General features: G+C 49.5%; 1 protein-coding gene across 2 annotated transcripts in view; it reads left to right on the top strand.

The window, feature by feature from the left end:
- Window positions 1-439: 439 nt before the first annotated feature.
- Window positions 440-12,713, top strand: part of LOC125953992 (bcl-2-related ovarian killer protein) — a 29,946-nt gene continuing 17,672 nt past the window's right edge. The window contains exon 1 of one of the 2 annotated variants that reach the window (XM_049683913.1): window positions 440-1,644. The gene's annotated coding sequence lies outside the window, so the exon portion shown is untranslated. Of the gene's footprint in view, window positions 1,645-6,389; window positions 6,989-12,713 lie in introns of those variants that run through there. The other variant, XM_049683914.1, reaches the window with a different exon arrangement.

Below are 12,713 nucleotides of genomic sequence, written 5' to 3'. Positions count from 1 at the left end.
AACACTTTTCTGAACTCTGTAAAACCATATTTTATAAACTCATACCAAGGCAAAACGTGAAAATTTAGAGTATTGTAAGTCAGAAAGGCGAGAGAATGGTTTAGAAAAAAAAAATCTACATTAACTAAGTCCTGTTTCACTTGAAACATAAAGCGATAATCTCCAGTTCATTTCAAGTGCATTAAACCTCCATAAAATATCGTAAAAGCTTCGATTACGTACACGCGAAGGCGACCACATCAAAAAAATCATCTAAAGAATAACGCCTCGTGGCATGCTGATCGCGAATGGTGTACTGTTGGCGCGCGTTCGTTCGTACGATCACCGGCACGAGACGACAAGTGGCACGGCCGCAGCACCAGCACCAGCAGCAACAGCTCATCGTGCCAGCTTCGTTTAGTTTCGTACCAGCACGTGCTCGGATAAGACGCATCGTCGACGCAAAGGCAAAGGATCGCCACTGACGACCTCACTGAAGGTGTGCCGCCACGCGCGTTTATCCTGCCATGCTGTCCCGGAGCTAGTGCCGAATCGTCTCCTGTACGAGTGCTGATACCGTTTAGTGTGCCGGTCGAAGGCTGTTGCGTTGATTAAATTGGAAAAAACGGCACCACCAGCAAAGGCACCAAAGCAAAGTGGCCACCGCGGGCCACAATGTGTTTTGTTTGCCTTTTTTTGCACCCGATAGTGAGCTAATCCATCGCTGCTGGAGTCATCGTAGGCGTCATCGTCGCCGTTGTCGGAGTCGCGCAAGTGCAAACAACGGAACATGGCATGCCCCGGGGGGTTCTGCTGCTGCTGCTGCTGCTGCTAGTACACTGCTGTAGCGCCCGCTAGTGATAAGAGGGAAAATGCCATCCCGCCGCCATCGCGCGTGTAGACCGCACGCGTCGTCGTGACGGTAACCGTGGCAGTGGTCGCGCCGCGTTCTAAAATTATCGAAACCACGAGTGGCCCGCATCGGCCCACAGCAGGTAGGGTGTCTAGCAGCCATCGGTGCTACTAGTGGTGGTGGTGGTGGTGGTAGTGATCGTAGCAGCCTATCCACGGCTAGTGTCTAGTGCCCGTATTTCGATGGTTACTGAGTTTATTGCTGTTCAATTACGGAAAGGCATCGCATATCGTGGCCGCGTAGAGTGAGCAAACACAACGCGCTTTCGTGTGCGTGCGTGTGTGTGTGTGTGTGTGCCAGAGGAGGCCGCTATGCTCTAGTGGTTCGCGATAGTATTATGTGCGCGCCGTTTTTTTTTTTTTTTTGGGAGGATTTCGGGGATGATACCCTAAGCCATTCTCGTTGTTAGTGTATCGTAGTAGTGCTGCTGCTGCTGCTGCTGCTACTGTTGCTGCTACGTGGCATCATGCGACCGAACCGTGGCGCTGCGGTTACCATATCAACGGAGCTCCAGTGTCTGACCTGTTTGCATTCGAGCAACGTCAGTGGCGGCTGCATTGCTTCACGTGGTGCCAACGGAAGTGAAGTGTTTGTGCTCGTCCACTCTGTCGATTGAATAGAAACAAAGGTAAAGTTTGATTAGCGATCCGTGTGTACCGGTGATTAGCGCTAATATTGGTGGATCAGATGTACTGCCGCTGCGAGCAACGAGCACATACCATCGCTGCGCTCACGAGAAGAGCATAAAGCTGGTAAGTTGCCATCGAGACACACATACACACACGCCGCTGCTGTGCTGTAATTTTGAACCAATGGTTTGTTTGGACAAAAACAACGTTGTGGCCCAATTGAGGGTGTAATCAGTGCAATCAAACATCAATCATCTCGTAAATACTCTCTCTCTCACACACACACACACACGACCGTTTAAACAGACAAATGAAATTTGTGTCGCTTGCCTTTAGCAGCTATTGAAAGGCCAATGAGAGCATTCAGTCCGGAATCATCGGTCCGCCATTCGCTTGGATAAACATTAATCCAATCCCAGCGAGCGTCTGCACCCTTTTGCAACCTCCTGCAGGTAGTCCAGGACTTTCCAGTGTGCATCTCCATGGCACTTCAGCAAAACTGGTGACATAATGGCAAAAATGACGTTGACTGACAGCTCCATCCACATGCAGGATGATGATGACGGTGAAGATTGTGCTCTGCACTGCTCCTGGAGGCTTGCCATTGATTTTCCTTAATCCCCGTGCATCCGCGCATAAAAATCCGTTTTATCATCATCCGTTTGCAACGTCAGACCGCAGCCATTCATTTATACAGAGTGAGAGAAAGAGAGAGAGAGAGAGAGAGAGAAAGAGAGAGAGAGAGAGAGAGAGAGAGAGAGAGAGAGAGAGAGAGAGAGAGAGAGAGAGAGGGACAAAGAGAGCAGCAAAGTGAATGCACTGAAGACTGGAAAGATCTGGATGGATGAAAAATGAAAATTAAATGATCTTTAAATCCGACGACATTCGCTATCAACGCGAAGCGGTCGAAGAGGGCATGCACGCCGCGGATACCAAGGAGTGGCGATGAGGGGGACCCCTTGTTGTTGCTAATTTCCTTCCACCCTCATCAGACCGACCCCGTCCCCCCCGTCAAACCGACCCGCAGTTGGCACTAAAGTTCAGTGAAATATGACGACTTTTTAAACGATCCGGCATTAAGCAAAAGGCGGTTGCTTGGGGTGGCCACCGCCATCGTGCACACCACGGTATCCACCATGAGAAATCCATGACGCACGCAATGGCTTCCTGCTGTTGATGGTGCTGGTGCTGCCAGCTGCTAGCCAAAATACCGTTCGAATCCAGAGGTCGAGTTGGGTCTCGAGGATGCTTTGCAGCATCCAAATTCAAATGTAAATTGATCGTAAATGGCTCCACGGGCGCGCACACACACACACGCGCGCGCGCAGTCGTGGGAAGTGCAGCGTAAGCAGCATTATGTTGTGGCGAGGTGTAAACATACGGACAGAAATGATCGTTGTGGTTGTTTTTTTTTTTTTTTTTTGAGGGGAGTAGCTGAAAGGAGATTGAGTTTCACGAACGATCGGAATGAAATGGAGCGCAGGCCAGTGGCTGAGAGTCCCTCTCTCTCGCTCTCTCTTAGCGAACCTGAACACTGAAGAGCCCCTTCGAGACCCATTTCGGTTGATCCGTTGTGGTGGTGTTTGCATAAGTAATTGATTTACGATATTTTTATTAAACTCCTCGACGATCAACTCGACAATCATCATTTTGATCACACCATCACTACGCAAACGAAGCGACGCAGACGCGTTGTGCTTCGTCGCTTCACTTAACCCCATTATCACCTAACACGTTTACCAATCCAAAGGAGGTTCAGGTTTCCGCCACAAAACACAGCGCGACAAGACAGACTGGACATGATGGACACAAGGGGAATGGTTATTATCGAAATTATCTCAAAAACCTCGCTCGCCCCTGGTGGCAGGCGATGTAATGTATGTTGATCTCCTGTGTCCTGTGTATAGTCATCGTTTTAGTGCAGGTTATCGTTCGCTTCGAGCACGCGAATTGCGCGAACGACTGCTTTGCGACAGGGGAAGGCTTTTGCCTTCCAGAGAAACTGTTTTGCTTGACTTCGCGTGTTGCTTGACGATCTTGACGCGCGAAATTACGCTGTCGACGAAAACGGTGAATCGCGAATAATGATTCTTTATCCTTTTTCTCCTTCTTCTTCATCGAGATGTCATAAATCAGACGGCCTACTACTGCTGATGCTGCTGCTGATGCTGCTGTGGCACTCATTATGACATATTAAGGTGCGCTTCGTGTCACGCTAACCTTACTGGGAGGCCTGGTGTATTTGGGAAAGAAGTCGCTCCCCCGAAGTCACACTCACTACCGGTGTTAAATCACGGGACCCTTTCCTTCGCATGCAACGGACCTCAATCGATGGCGAAGACACTACAGGGACGCCCAAGACGATCAGTTCAGCCAGGTGGAAAGCGTGGTGCGTGTGCGTGTGCGAATCGAACCGATCAAAAAGCCGAAACGGGACGAAACCGCAGCACCTTGAAGTCGATCTGTCATTCCGCGGTTTTGGGATCATGTTTCATGCTCATAAACTGCATCACATGCGTCCTTCTCTGCATGTGAGGAGAGGGGTGTAGGGGATGAATGGGCTGAGAGGGTGTTCAAAACTGTCACTCCGATCGGCAGACACTGGACCGGGAGTGGTTCAGGCGGCCAAATCAAAACGCTTCACATTCGATACGCCGCATTGCATTTCTGGGAAAGGAATGCATCGCGCACTGAAAGAGAAGGTGCGTGTGAGAGAGAGAGAGAGGGAACTGCACGTGCAAAATGATAATTTAATAAAAGCGCAAAGCGACGAAGCGGAAGAAGAAGGTCAGCGAATGGTCCGAGAGAAGAAGAAGTGAACTCGATTCGTTTATTGCTTCACACCTCGATCCCTGCTCGGCGGTACTGTCAATATATTGGCATGCCAGCCCCTAAGGACTGTGGACTTTGTCAAGAGGCAGGAGGAGCAGTGCAGTCTCTGTTCTGTTGTTGTTTTGTGTTTCTCTGTTGGCTGATGATCGCGATGACGATGAGGAGAAGACCTTTCACAGACCCACACGACGATGACCACCAATATCGGAATCGGAATCGAATCGAGGTAACGGGTTGTTTGCGCTGTTTCCTCCTCGCGTCGAGAGCGCAAACAGTGCAGCGACAGTCGAGTGGACAGAACAGACCTTTACCTTGCGTAATTTGAATAAACCGCTCGCCGTCTCCTGGCCGCCTGCTCCCGGACACGGATGCTGCTGTTGTGGCTTCTCCTGCTGCTGCTGCTACTGAATTGCTTTCTAGCAGAACGTTGGTTGAGGAGAAGTTGCAAACGAAGCATTGTCGTTGAAAAGTTTGCTAATTGTGGCGACGACATGCGAGGCTCTCTTTAAAACACCAGAAACCACAAAACCGCAGCCGGCCTTTTACTGACTCTCGCTGCAACTTCTAATGCAACTTTGCGCCAACCAGTCCGTCAGACATTGCGATTTGCTACCGAGTTGCTCGCTGCCATTCAAGCGGCACGGAGCAAGCGGTCGCCATCGGCATTCGGTGGGATCACATGGCCGCACGATCTCACGTTTCTGGCATTAGAGAGACAGGAGGCAGGAGGCCACCGCGGTGCAGCTGCAGCTGCACGAAGCGAAGTAATGAATGATGACATCCGGTTCTCCGGCTAGCGATCGCGCGATCATTACCGATTGTGCAGGCCGACACCACCACAACACAACATCATACTTCGCTGGTCCATCGTTTATCGTTGGGTACCGAGAGCAAGGGTCATCGATTGTTGGTGGTAGCAGTGCAGCGTGAAGAAAGATTACAGTTTCGCTCTGGGGGCCGCGAGCGATCTTGATCTTGAGAGAGATAATCATAAGCATTGTTATGATCCTCGGTTTATGGGGAGCGAAAACACTGGACGCGATTTATCGTATGACCGCCCCGGGGTGGGCATCAATTCCAGCTAATCGTTCACCGTGACGCGGTTTTAAGGGTTTTGATAAATGGCCCCCGGACATGTCAACAATGTTGCGATGATCACCACGTTACTGATCGCGATAAACTGAAGGTTAGCATTAAAATTACCCCAAGCGGAATGTTTAAGTATTTCATTTTTTCGTGATCTTTCTTTTTTCCTTGTTTTCTAAAAGGCGAATCTTCGTTTGAAAGGAGTGTTGGGTAAAGTTGTTGAATTTATTGGAGGAAAAAACAAAACCAATTTTGAAACATCAAATACTTCATCTATGATCAACTATAAAGACTCATGAAAAGTCATAGTTTGACATGAGATGCAGATAATAAAGTTAAATTGAATGGTTTCGTTACTAAACATTCTCAACAATAAGTGTTTCTTTGCAACAAAGAATGGTGCATTTGGTGCATGCGAGAAAAAAAGTAGTTTTACCTTATTAAAAAGAAAAGTTTAGCCATTTTTTCTTAAACTGAACACGAGTACGTGATAACATTTAAATACAGTTTTAATCGATGGCCAGTATTTACGTCACATTAATTACGATTTAATCCGAATGTGGCTTGGGCCGAACAAATCAACAAATGCTCATTGCATACCGACACCTTCAGGCTTCGATGGCTCGGCCACACCACCATATTGCACACGCCACGTAATGGCCTTTAGAGCCTTCTTCTCTCTTGCGTGTCTCCCCATTAGAGCTACTCGCACTTCGCAGTAATGATCGTGATGCAATTGCATCACCTCCAAAGCGCACCTTACGCGAGTTGCTGCAGGCAAGCGAAGCATTTTGATTGGCTCCGCGCGATCCCGATCTTATCGCGATCTCATGATCGAGTGACACCCGCGTGCACTTTTTTGGGGGAAAATCTCCACCCAGTTTTCCATCGCGCGAGGCACGCACGGTGACGCTGTGTTTGTGTGCAATTGTGCAATTTACATTATTGCACATCACCACCGGACGACGACGTGCTGGTGGTGAGTGATGTTCTAGTTTCGCACCGCCACATTCTCAGCGACCAGCGATGACGTGAAACAATCTTAATTACGTTCGCGGAACACACGCAGGTGACAGGCGACGACGAGGTCGTTTCGAAAAGGAAAAAAAAAGTCGCGACCATTTTTCCCGTGACCGCTGGTGGCAAGACACCCATTAGAAAGGAAGAGAGACGGAGAGAGAGAGCGACAAGGCGACGACATTCCAATCAGTGCCCGGCTGCCAGCACGATTCGCACTGCAACAAATTTTACGCTCCAACCAGCAGCGGAGCAAACAGCAACATAATTATGGGAAACCATTTAGCGTTCCACGCCACGCAGCGTCTCGGTCATTGGTTTAACACACGCACACACACACACACATGTACGCATATCCTCCATCATCCCTTTGGGGGGTTAATTGTTTGATTTATTCCCAATTTACAGGACTCCCTGCACCTCTCGCGGTGAGGGACCGCAATCATATTATAACTCCTTGGGGTGCGTAATTGCCAACTCATAAAATTATGTCCAGCCTCCTCAGGGAGCGAGAGAAAGGATAAACGATAAGGTAAACATTATGTTTGAGCATCGTCAATAACCTCCCCTTCAACCCTCAAAATGGCTTCATTGTTGAGTCGCTTCACTCAAGGCTCGATATCGAAATCCGCGATCGATCTTTTGGAATGCTCACGCGACTTACGGCCACAAATGGCCACCAGACGCTAGTATCTTCTGAGCACTGGGTACTAGTGCCTCAAGGTCCAAACACGGGGTCGCACGGAACTGCATGCATGCTGCAGCGCTCGGTCCGCGAGTTCATAAATTTCAACAACCACCTTCACCTCACGGCATGGTGCATAACGTCGCGTGCTCCCTTCGAACCTCTGCGCCACTGCCTTTGGCCTTGGCGGAGAAAGGCAATTAAGGGTAAATCACCGGATTCCCCGATTACATTGCGATCGGCGCTGGACAGATGCCCGTAACTGGAAAATTGCAGTTCGCACGCCCGCTCACGCCAGCGCTCGGTAAGATGTTTGTGGCAGCTCAAACCAAAGGCCTGAAACGCCCTCGGTCCGTATTGAACGGAGCCATGAATTTATCGATTTTACCTTCCGGTCAATCCGAACAACGACGATGCTGCTGCTGCGTGCAACGCAGCGGGCAACAAAATGTTTCCCGTTGATGTCGACGCACAGACACACACACACGCGCGGGCATGCTGTGATGACCTGGATGGCGCCCCACCAGGCCGCCGTGCTGGTGCGGGGATGGAGAGAAATTGTCACTTCATTACACCGTACGGATCTGTTGCCATCATCATCCTCATCATCATCCTCATCGTTATGTCTTTTGCCTTTTTGATCATTGTGCGGGATTGTGTGGAGGGTTAATCATGAGCTTTCCGGCTCACTGTGATGAATGATCAAAGGAGGCCTTGTCCATTGCTCTATGGCTGGTGACCACAATTGTCATTTGAATCTCGGCGGTAGTGCTGGTCCATCGACGAGCATCCATCGTAGTAAGCATTTGGAACAGTCAGAATTCCGTACTCAGTCAAGCAACTCAAACGGTGAGTGGTAATGGAAACGAGCTATCCAGCTACCAGCTTCTGCTGTCAACCGAAAGCAGGTGCATCTCGGAGTGAAACGGAAGCCAGCACGCCCGAAGGGAAACCTACAATCGAATCCACCACCGAAAGCACCTCACCAATGGATCTGGAGCTGTTCCGTAAAGAATTTCGTGCATTTGCGCTGTTCAAGGGAACTTCCTTCTAGGTCTTCGTTCGTTCTGCCTCTGACTGCTACCAGGCCTGCTTGGGATGTTCTGTTCCTGTCACCGTGTAAATCATCATCGCCGAGCGCTGCGCAGTCCAACATGACCGATGGGAGAGAAAAAAAAAGCATTCCGAAGCAGCAGTATTCGCGGTGCGTTCCCTGCCTTCCTGTCGCCTGGTGCCTCACACACCTAACCACCACCGATTAACATACGTAATTATAGGCATTTGCATGTAATTAAATTATAGTAAATTGTTGTTGAAAAATGTTATAATTAAATTTAATTCCATGGCCTGCCTGCCTGCCGTGGACCGTGAATGCCTGGACCCCGGCCCTTCGCGTGGTCGAGTCGTTCGAGTATTTTCACGCAACAATCGTGATAACAATGTACACCTGGCGGAGAGGGAAAGAGAGAGAGAGAAAGAGAGAGACAGAGGAACAGTGTCATCTTCTTCGTCGTAATCGTTCCAAATCGAACGGCACCAGGTTTTCGATGCCCAAGCAGCATTCAACACATCTCATCAGCCATCCGCAAGCCAGCAGACAACAGCAACAGCAACTACAGCAACATCGCCATTATAGTCATCATCAGCAAGCGCTCCCTCCTTCATAAATTAACCACCATTCGAACTGCACTGGCCACTGTCTGGTGGCCGCCACCACCACCACCACCGTGTCGGTTATTACTGCAGGTGTCATTATGGTGATGATTTATACACATAAATCTGCCATCATCACTATCATCACCCAGGATGGGTGGGGGGGGGGGGGGGGGCTGCATAAAGGAAAGGTCAAGCTCAGAGCGCTTTGCGTCACTCACTGACGAGCTAATTCGCGCGCCAAAGCTCCACAAACCAGTGTCCAGTTCGCGAAATCCTGGCTACCGGGAGACTGGAAGATGGGCGACAACAAGATTATCACCCAGCCCCAGTCCAGCCCCATGCGTGGAGGCCAATTAGCATTACAATCTGCAATAATTTGTTGTAATTTTACGAATTGCGAACTGCATACCTCAGTGAATGTCTTGCGCCAAGACGACAGCCTGGTGATCGATCATCATCATCATCATATCCTCATCGATGGCCCGAAGCGGCCGAAGATCGCTTATGTCGCGGTGGAAGACGCTAAGTTGTGTCAGCGCCCTCCGATCGTCCGCGGAATGGCGATGCGAAAACGTCAGAAATGATCATCATTACGGCAGTCGCAAGGCGGCAGCAGCAGCAGCAGACGTTCTTGGCGTTACGTGGTGTTGACAACGAGCAGCGTTCCGGTCGCTGGTTACGTCATTATACCGGTGATCGGCGCCGTGTAGCGGCTACGACTACTACTCATCGGTTTCAAGGACGAAGCACCGGGCTGGATGGATGCTTAACGCGGCGACGCGCGATCACAGACAATCGGCATCGACGCTTCCTAGCCACCCTTCCCCATCCCGGGGAACCGGTTCCCCAGACGCGAGCGAGTGCGATGCTCCACGGAATATTAAATTAAGGGAATGCGCCTGTAATAGATAAGAACCCCGTCGCCCAGAAGAGGTTTAGGTATGCAAATTCTGTAACACACACACACACACACACACACACACACACACACACACACACACACACACACACACACACACACACACACACACACACACACACACAGACATACATACCTTAACCAAAAGAAAGACACAGAAGACGCGATAACGGTTGACGTCATTTGAAGCGCTCGATTGTGAATTATACTTAATATCGCGCAATTTTAGTTTATGGTGGGTATCGACGGATAAAGTACGTCCCAAGGGATAAGTCCACGCCGAGAACCTGTTCTGTTTTTCGGGGGGGAGTCCAAGGCGCGAGCTGCAAAAGTCTCCTGAGGAATCTGACGAATGCTTCAGACATCTGTTTGAGGGGAAAGGAGCTCCGTCACAAAATTTATCACTCTTTAGCTCTCATCACTACAAGTGGCAAGAGAGAGGGAGAGAGAAGGCAGAAGAGACAGCTAAGCCATGCCAAAGTGTGCCAAGAGCTTCAAGTTGCTGGAGGTACCTTCGGCGCTTAGACCTATCATTAGTACACGAGTACAGCGAGAGGGGCAAGCGATGTCACACCAATTTTCATAAATTCTTCAATCCGAAGGCTAACGAGAACCAACGCCAAATGCCAACCAATCGAACAGTAATCTTCAATCGTACGATCGAATGTCGATTCTTGTGGCCGGTTTGCGCCCCACAGATACAGACGCTCACACCTTATCTTGATGCCAACCGGGCTCTGGGAGTACTTCACGTGCCGGCGCACTGTGCGTACCTCTTCTGTTTCTGCTTCTGCTGTTCCACCTGCTGACGATGGTCTTTAATTATTTTTATCTCGTAAACATCCGCCAAACAGTTTTTAATATGTTCCTGAAACCTCAGGTCCCCACCGCCACGGCCAACGCAAACACCGCCCGGCCGCCCCTCTTGCTCCCTTTTCCTACAAACCGGCAAGCTTGGGGCCGTTTGTTTGTATTGGCATTAAGTATTTCGTAACTGCTGCCTTTCCCGGTTTCTCGCTTTCGATGCCGAATTTGGTTTAAAAAAAAACAAATCCCAAAACAGACCAGAAGATCGTGTTGGTGGTGTGTTGGCGTAAAACGGCCAGCCAGCTTGTGTGGACAGTGTCTGGGTTGAGGGCAGCGGAATTTATGGCCCCGGCCACAAATTATCATCCAAATTATCAACTCAATTACCGGGTGTACCGGTTCCAATTGTGTAGCCAACCGAACAGTGACTCGCGTGCCCCCCTTACGTAGTGGCGCCACTTATCTGTCTTCCTCCGGCTGGCATACGGGGACCGTGAAGGTCTCTCAGGAATGGGAGGAGACAATCGGCATGCATGTCAAGGACAGTTCCGACCGATAGCGCGAATTGCGTTTCCGAGGGTGATGCGTTAATGCGTTTCCGGTGCAAAAGCGAAACAAACGAATTTGATGCCGTAAGCTGCTTAACCATAACGCGATAAGGACGCTCTACTCGTCGAAGTCGATTCGATTCCACGCAGCAAAAAAAAACACCTGAAAGACGTTCAATTAATAGATAAACGGATGCGTTCCGGCGTTTTTTTTGTTTTGGAATGACTTCACAAGGTTTCAAACCACAACAACAGTCATTATGCTGCGGCTCAGGACCACCGGACGATGCTCAACAAATCACCAAATTCCTGTGGCGTAGAGAGAGAGAGAGAGAGAGAGAGAGAGAGACTATAAATACAGCGAGCTGCATTCCGTCCGATGTTTACTCAACTATCAACTGAACTAACCACAATCGGTTCGCAGTTTGCGATGATGCCGCGCATATCAAACAATCTCCTCCGCATCTCCTGGCACATCTCTCCTCCCCTCTCCCTCTATCTCTCGCTATGGTATGCTACGGCACGCACCCGATTGTGGCCTACTCGGCGTCCAGGTGCGAAATAGTTTAATTTGTTCGCAAATCGAATCCAAGCGAAAGCCGCAAAACCTAATTGGAATCCTTTCGCCATCCAAATCATGCCGTGTGCCGTGCATTAAACGTGGCCACTGACGACCACCTCTGACCCGATCTGGCGGTGGTTGATGGTGGCAGGCAATAAAAATAAATTATCAGAAAAATCAAATCAAATTATCAGCCATCAGCCTCAGCGGTTCGGCGCTCAAACAGAGCCCCACTGCAGTGGCCATTTGGTGAAGTCAGGAAGGCATAACACCGCGATAGGCTGAAGCATTATAAATGTTGGCACAAGTCGCGGGGAACGATCGCATTGCCTGATTCGCGGATTGTGGTTGTCAATTGCTGGTGGGGCTTTTGATCAAACCGCCATCTCTTTCGCTTCATTTCCGGTGAGGGGGGGGGGACGAGATTTTCGGGATCACATCATCGGGACATCAGCATATCAGAGTTCACGATAAGCGCGATACGCCAATGGTAGAGCCACTACCAGAAGGATGAAATGCCAATAATCACTAGAGAAAAACAGAGAGAGAGATTCCCTTAAAACGGTTTGTAATTGCTACCAATTAAATATTTAACCGAATGATCATTGTGTCAATTAGTGCAGGATCAACAGGTTCTCTATCAATCCCTGCCCTGGCCCTGGGCTGGCCTGGCTCTGGCCACGAACGCCACGGAAAGTTTTAATTTTAATTCAATCCCGGTCTGGGCCACACCGCGCCACGCTACGCCACGTTGACAAACAGCACTTCAAAAGGGCCCGATGGGGTTGGAGGTGAATCACTAAATGGAATCATCATTAATGTGCGATGATTTTTGCATGAACCATTTAATGGCAGGCAGGCGGGCTGGCCGCTCATTTATTAATTGATCCCGCTTTGGCGTCGTCCACAAATCCGTTATCAGTTGTCGAACCTTTAAGAACCTCCACTTGTCGAATGGATTGATTTCGTTGGTAGGAAAGTGACTTCCGAGGATGCTGGCGATGATCAAAACAACAAACAAAAAATCATTTTCGACAAATTTTTCGGTACAAACCGTGAAATTTTTTTTCGCAAATCTCA

The sequence above is a fragment of the Anopheles darlingi genome, chromosome 3 (assembly GCF_943734745.1).
Source record: "Anopheles darlingi chromosome 3, idAnoDarlMG_H_01, whole genome shotgun sequence".
Taxonomy (NCBI): Eukaryota; Metazoa; Arthropoda; class Insecta; order Diptera; family Culicidae; genus Anopheles; species Anopheles darlingi.
Note: the sequence above shows the minus strand (reverse complement) of the source record. Positions and strands in the feature narration are given on the sequence as shown.